Genomic DNA, 7,762 nt, shown 5'->3' with positions numbered 1-7,762 from the left:
TCCTTCACAGAGGAGAAACTAAAGCCCAGAGATGCTTAATAACTTACCCGTGGCCACATGGTTTGCCTGGCCACATGGTCTGTAAGTGGCTGAGCTGGGACTTGAACTTGTGACTTGAACCCTGGGCTCTTGACAAAAACTCCGTATCAGACCACAGCACACCATACCATAGCTCCTGAAAAGAAAGGAACTTCTCAGGGAATCCTGGCAAACAGGCCCAGAAAATGAGCAGATGAATTCAGTGCCTGCCAAAACCAGATAGCAACCCCTTCCCAGCCAGGGAACCAGGCCATTGACACGGCCACTACTGCTGTCTCCGGCCTCATCACCCCCTGCACGCCCAGGGCTGAGGTCATTTGGTCTCCCCCACAGCACCAGAGTTCTTGAAGGGGGCCCTTTGGATTTGAAATGTGGGTGACAGTAGTAGATAGTGTCAATGGAAAATGAAACAAGACCCTTTTCTTTGTGTCCCAAGCAGGATACCAAGTCCTGGGCAGGGGGAGAAATGGGTCGCTGGAACAAACTCCTCTTTGACAGCTGAAGCAGGAAGGCCTTCTTTGCGGGGAGAGTAAACAGAAAGGGCCCAGAAAAGACTGACTTCACTGAGCTGCAGCTCTGGCAAAGAAAACAGCTTATTCATATTTGAAGAGGTATTGGATGCTGGCGGCATCCTAAGTGCTGAAAGGAAGGGAGACGCTGCCATCAAAATACATCTAAGCAAAGTAATGAGATGCAGGAGCCTGAGAAAGAAGACATTGGCAGATGGGATGGGGTGGGGGCAGTGGGTGGGACGGAAAGGAACTGGAGGGAGAGGGGTCATGCCCACCCGGGCTTGGGCTATCATTGTGCAGCCATTTCAGTGGCAGCCCCATTTGGTTTGCCTGGAATATGATTCTCCATCTTTGGGGGCATCTGATGAAAGCTCTGGTCATCATCATCACTCTTACACCACATGTACATGCAGATACAATTTAGGGTGGGGACCCACCCACACCCCCTCTGGGACTGTGGGTCTTCATGAGCAATGTGTATCCCATAGCTCACCCCCAGAGACTGGGTCAGTGAGGCACAGGTGGGACTTGGCATTTGTTTTAGGAAAAAAGCTTCCCAGTGATTTTGACATGGCCCCTGGTTGAGCATATTGCTCTGGGACGCCAGGAAACCCAGATGAAGACCTTAGCCTTTGAGGAACAAGGATGCTGTATTAAGTCTGTTTTCATGCTGCTGATAAAGACATACCCTAAACTGGGTAATTTATAAAGAAAAAGAGTTTTCATGGACTCACAGTTCCACATGGCTGAGGAGGCCTCACAGTCATGATGGAAGGCGAAAAGTATGTCTTACATGGTGGCAGACAAGAGAGAGAGCTTGTGCAGGGAAACTCCCCTTTAAAAAAACCATCAGATCTCATGAGACTTATTCACTTCACGAGAACAGCATGGGAAACACCCATCCCCATGATTCAATTACCTCCCACTGGGTCCCTCCTATGACATGTGGAAATTGTGGGAGCTACAATTCAAGATGAGATTTGGGTGGGGACATACCCAAACCATGTCAGATGCTTCATTCTAGCAATGAGAACAAGTGAGTTTTAAGTCAGGGAATGAACCTTACAGAGTTCCAGGCATCCTGAGTGGTTTGGGGGCCTCCAGCCAGCTCCATAAGGCAGTAAGTAACTCATACAGTAGCTCTAGAGCACCTGTATTGTCTTCCCATCATGCTCATCATAAAAGCCAAAGTGGCTATCCAGGTTTACGAAACCTTGCAGATCCATTCCTCAACTACAGCAAATACACTCTCTCATCCCAGGGCCTTTGCACTTGGCGCTCCCTCTGCCTGGAACATTCTTCCTTCCCCTACAGATCTATGTGGGTTGCTCCTTTGCTTCCTGTGGGTCTTTGCCCAACTACCCTACCTAAATAGCACCCCCTCTTGCTCTCAATCCTCTACCCAACTTGAGTTTTCTTCACAGCGCTTACCCAATTATATTATACTTATTTACATATGTTGCTCATTTTCTGTCACCTGCTTTAGGTAAACTGCAAGAGGGTTGTGTCTGGCTTATTGCCTTCTCTCCTGCCAGCACCTACAGTGGTGTCTAGCACATGGCAGTTGCTCATTAAATATTTGTTGAGTGAATGAATAATGCTAATTCCCTCCTCTCTGTTGTCCAACAGGACACAGATGTCATTTTCAACTGTGGTTAAAAATTCCCTGGAAAGCAGAGAGCTGTTTTTTGGATCTGTTTTCCCATGTAAACAGTAAACAAATAAACAAAAAGCAGCCACTTGGCATCTACTATATGCTCAGCCACCACGGGCTTAAGGGAGAAAGAAGCAGAGTAAAGCATTAGTCCCTCTCTTCAAGGTCTTCACAGTCTGTTTGGGTCTGAGTGCTAAGGCCAGAGAATACCTGGGAGGCATTAGAACCATAAAGAATAGCTGAAGGGGCAGGGCACGGTGGCTCATGCCTGTAATCCCAGTACTTTGGCAGGTTGATCACTTGAGGCCAGGAGTTCAAGACCAGCCTGGTCAATGTGGTGAAACATGGTGAAACCCTGTCTCTACTAAAAATACAAAAATTAGCCAGGCATGGTGGTGCATGCCTGTAGTCCCCTCCCTGTAGTGGCTGAGGCAGGAGAATTGATTGAACCTGGAAGGTAGAAGTTGCAGTGAGCCAAGATCATGCCATTACACTCCAGCCTGGACCATAGAGTGAGACTATGTGTCAAAAAGAAAGAAGGAAAGAGAGAAAGAGAGAAAGGAAGAAAGGAAGGAAAGAAGGAAAGGGAAGGAAAGGGAAGGAAAGGGAAGGGAGGGAAAGAAAGGAAAGAAAGGAAAGAAAGAAAAGAATAGTTGAAGTTCTGAGGGAACTGGAGAAGTCAGGGAAATTTTCTGGAGAAGGGGAGACCTTCAGTGCCCTTTGAAGAACAGGCCCTGCAGTGTAAGTGGTTTGAGCCAGACTGTTTCCCAGAGGGCAACCAGGTAGCAACCAACTGGGTAACTGGCCTTTGGCCCCTGCTGGAGGAAAGTCGGCAAGAGCCATTAGGACCCCGACATGGTAGCCTTCCTCCTCCCCAGGATCTCCACTCCAGGTCACCTCATGCAACCTAGAGACCAGGCTGGACCTAATGGAATTGTTAGGGTCCTGTCACTATGGCCCAGGAATCTGTGAAGAGAACACCCTAGGCCTGGATTCAGACAGGCCTGCAGTCAGGCCCAAGCAAGTAGCATGAACTTGGACAAGATTGAGGAACCTCGCTGGGCCTCAGTTTTGTTACCTATAAAATGGGGCCAAGGACACTTTCCTCACTGAATTATTGGGATGCCTGTTATTTGGAATCCAGGGCACAGTATTATAGATTCCCAGGTTCTAGGCCAGGTGCCGTGGCGCACACCCGCAATCCCAGCACTTTGGGAGGCTAAGGCGGGTGGATCACTTGAAGCCAGGAGTTTGAGACCAGTCTGGCCAACATGGCAAAACCCTGTCTCTACAAAAAATATAAAAATTACCTGTGTGTGGTGGTGCCCACATGTAATAGCAGCTACTTGGGAGGCTGAGGCAGGAGAATCGCTTGAACCCCGGGGGCAGAAGCTGCAGTGAGTCAAGATGACGCCATTGCACTCCAGCCTGGGTAACAGAGCAAGACACCATCTCAAAAAATAATAAATAAATAAATAAATAAATAAATAATAAAAGATTCCCAGGTTCTGGCATGGACGGGCCAGGGTCTTGCCAGGTAGGTTCCTGTACCTCTCTCTGGACCACAGTTTCATTGATGGGTTGGGGACCTTTTGCTGTCTCTTCCCACTGGCCCACACCTATGTGCCCTCCAGGCTGCTGTCTCCAAAGTGAGTTTCTGTGTGGCCAGTGACCACTTAGAAGCCCAGGGAACTGAAGTCAAGGGAGCAAAGGTTATACAATCTGGAGGGATGGGGAGAGCTGAGGGCAGCTGGGTCAGTGTCCCTGGAAGAGGAATTCTCCTTTCCCCATCTCCCACTGCCTACCTCCACCTTTCCCCAACCTTGGAACCTACAGACCTTCTAAATTAGGCCAAAAATTAGGCCAAGCCAGATGCTGCACTTGAAATTTGTTTGCTTTTGGAGCAGAGATGCCAAAGGAGTGGTAGCAGGAACAGCCATATTTGCCAATTCTGGATTCTAATCCTATCACTAGATTCTGGTTGTGACAGTGACCGTGGTACCCAACCTCTCTGAGGCCTGAGTCCTGTCTGTAAAACAAAAATACTAAGAGATTCCAAGACCCACCAGCGGTTGCAGTGAGTCAGAAAAGAGATGCATTTGGCTGCTAGCGGCAACTGGAGGCTGGAGCCCAGCAGTCGGCTGTCTCTGTTGACTCCCAGCACTCCCGAGGTCACGCACGCGCGGATGGGGCGCTGGCTGCTTCTCGCCTGGCCTCTTCTGTACTGCTCTCACCCACTGCTTCTCTGAGTCTGCAGTGCTGGCTGGCCTGAGTTTTCTGCACTGGGCAAGAAAATAAGGGTTTAGCGACCCCTCTTGGCAAATCCATGTTACAGCTGCTGTAGTCAGGGTGCCCACAGCAGAGAGGACCCCCCCCAGGCATGTCAAGTTGTGGAAAAGCCAGAAGGTTGTGGAAAATTAAGTTTTCCACTGGGTAAATCTTCACTGTACTGTCAACATTCACCAGGTGCCTGCGACTGATTGATTTCTTCATTCTTGTCTTTAGTCTCTGAAAGATTCGTTAGAAATGAATATTCAACAAACATTAACTAAAAATCCCCTGTGTGCCTTGGAACTATGGTAGAACATGAAAAGCGTACAGACCAGAGGGGGCCCAGACCTTAAAAAATTGCGTTATGGTATTCATCCATCCATCCATCCATCCATCCATCCATCCATCCATCCATCCATCCATCTATCCATCCATCCACTTAGTCATTCATTTATTCATTCACAGACATTATTGAGCTCTTCCATGGGCCAAGCACCCTTCTTTGCATTTGAGAAACATCAGTAAACAAAACAATTGAAGACCTCTGCCCTCATGGAGTTTTTCCTTCTAGAGAAGGGGACTGAAAATAAACGCTGCATGTAATAAATAAGTAAATTATATAGTATGCTTGGAGGGGAAAAGTGCTATGATGGAGGAGGGGGAACTGCAGTGTGGTGAACATGAGGAGCGGGTTGTAGAATTAAATAGGTGGTCATAGCAGAACTCTGGGAGAATGTGAGCTTTGAGCAAAGCCTTGAAGGAGATGAGGGAGTGAGCCAAGCAGGTATCTGAGGACAGAGTAGCCCAGACGCTGGATTCACGCTAGAGCCAAGGCTCTAAAGCACTGACTACCTATTGTGTTTTATACAGAGGGCATGAACAAAGTATGTGGGAACATAGGCATGGATGGGTCCGTTTATCTGCCTAAGGAGTTAGGGAGGAAGGCTCCTTGGAGGAAGTGATAAGAGAGCTCAGACTTGAAGTATGAGGAGGAATCCAGAGTGGGCAAGGCTCTGACAGGGCTTTCCAGTGGAGGAGCAGCATGTGCAAAGGACCAGGGGAACCAGAAATCCTGGTGTGCTGGGAGAGTTAAGGAGGCTCAATGATTTGGGTTGTTAAAGGGTAGAGTCAGAGGGTAGAGTGAGGGGGAGAGGAGTGCAAAGGATGAGAGTAGGGAGCTAGATGTGATTGATTATTCCAAAGCTCTATTTGCCACACTGAAGAGCTTGCAAATGATAGTTACAGGGCTGAAATGAACCGGCAAAATGACTTCGCTCGGCTGGCCTTACTTTTTAAAGAACTTTGAATGTGTATTGGAGGAGTCAGCAGGCTGCCATTAGCCCATGTCCTCCCCAACCTCTCGCTTTTCCTTAAGTCAGCATTGTGCATGTGTCACCACTGTGTCCCTGAAGGTATTTGAATTTGCGGTCTGTAAGGTGAAAGGGAACCATCGAAGGATCTTGAGCAAAGGAAATAGGTGATCGGACTTTTCCATTGGAAGGTTTATTCTGGGGCTCCTTCAAGTCAGGGGATTTTTTTCTTCATTTTGATGCTCCCAGGGTCTAAGGCAACACTTGTATCTAATAGGTGCCCAGTGGATTGTTTTTAGTTTTGTTTTTAATGAATGGGGAATGAATAAACAAATGACAGAGGAGATGGGCTCCCAGTGCAGGCCAGGATGGGGGATATGTGAGGTCCTGCCCTCTGGGGTAAGGTGCCTGCCCACAGTTAATGCTTCCTTTTGGTGTGGAATCTACTATGGCACTGCCTTTCCAAGAGTCTTCCAGAATCACCTGTCATGCTTGTTTTAAAATGCAGATTCCTACTCCTCAGCCATAAAAAAGGATTGAATTAATGGCAATCACAGCAACCTGGATGGGATTGGAGACTTATTTTAAGGAAGTAACTCAGGAATAGAAAACCAAACATTGTATGTTCTCACTTATAAGTGGGAGCTAAGCTATGAGGATGCAAAGGCATAAAAATGACACAAAGGACTTTGGGGACTCAGGGGGAAAGGATGGGAAGGGGTGAGAGATAAAAGACTATAAATTGGGTTCAGTGTATACTGCTTGGGTGCACCCAAGTCTCACAAATCACCATTAAAGAACTTACTCATGTAACCAAATACAGCCTCTTGCCCAAAAACCTATGGAAATAAAAAATTAAAAATAAATAAATAAAATGCATATTCCTGGGTTCAGTTATATACCTACTGAATTGGAATCCTACTGACGTAGAGCCCAGGCATCTGTATGTCAAACAAGCACTCATTAAAGTTTGCAAAGAGGCACAAGGCAGAGTATTCTGGGGCCACAGGCTGCTTTGGGCCTTGCGTCTGTGTAGACTCCCAGAGAAAGCAGCACAGCAGCTAGCTGCCGAGGGCAAGCCTGGCAAACCCAGAGCACACAGTCATGGGCAGTTCCACCTGCCCTATTGCTTTAGCATATCTGCTCCCTTCTAGTCCTCACATCACCCTCGGGGAGGTAGGTTTCATTACCCCCCCCTTTTTTTTTTTTGAGACAGAATCTCACTCTGTCACCCTTGCTGGAGTGCAGTGGTGTGATCTCGGTTCACTGCAAGCTCCGTCTCCCGGGTTCACACCATTCTTCTGCCTCAGCCTCCCTAGAAGCTGGGACTACAGGCGCCCACCACCACGCCCGGCTAATTCTTTTGTATTTTTAATAGAGACGGGGGTTTCACTGTGTTAGCCAGGATGGTCTCGATCTCCTGACCTCGTGATCCGCCCGCCTCGGCCTCCCTAAGAGCTGGGATTACAGGCGTGAACCACCGCGCCCGGCCTACCCCCATCTTTAACAAGGAGAAACTGAAAACCAGAAAGGCTATGTGGGTTTGCCAAGGCCACACAGGCAGGGGGGCTTGGGCAGATGGGGATCCAGCCCTCCTGGGTCTCCTTCCTGAGCTTTCTTACCAAGTTGTCTTTTCTGCCCTGGGTTAACCCACTTCAGCTTGTTCTCAAATCATGACCTCCCCAGATATGGGGAAAAGTTAGTAGCTCATTTGTGTTTTAATTGGAAGTCCCTTGCTCTAGTAGTTCTTAGTAGTTGGTAAGTATTAGAATCACCTGGTGGTCTTGATCAAGTACATAGGCCCAGGCCTAGCCTACTTCAAAAAGCCTGGTTCTGTAGTGCTTCATTAGTTCTCCAGGTGATGCCAATATCCTCCAAAGTTTGAGAACCAAGGCTTCAATGAGTGGTTCTCCCTGGGTGGGCGTTGCAAAGCCTTTTCTCTGTAATGGGGCAAAGAAAGCCCACTTTAGGTAATA

This window comes from Macaca nemestrina, chromosome 12 (assembly GCF_043159975.1).
Source record: "Macaca nemestrina isolate mMacNem1 chromosome 12, mMacNem.hap1, whole genome shotgun sequence".
NCBI classification, from domain to species: Eukaryota; Metazoa; Chordata; class Mammalia; order Primates; family Cercopithecidae; genus Macaca; species Macaca nemestrina.
Note: the sequence above shows the minus strand (reverse complement) of the source record.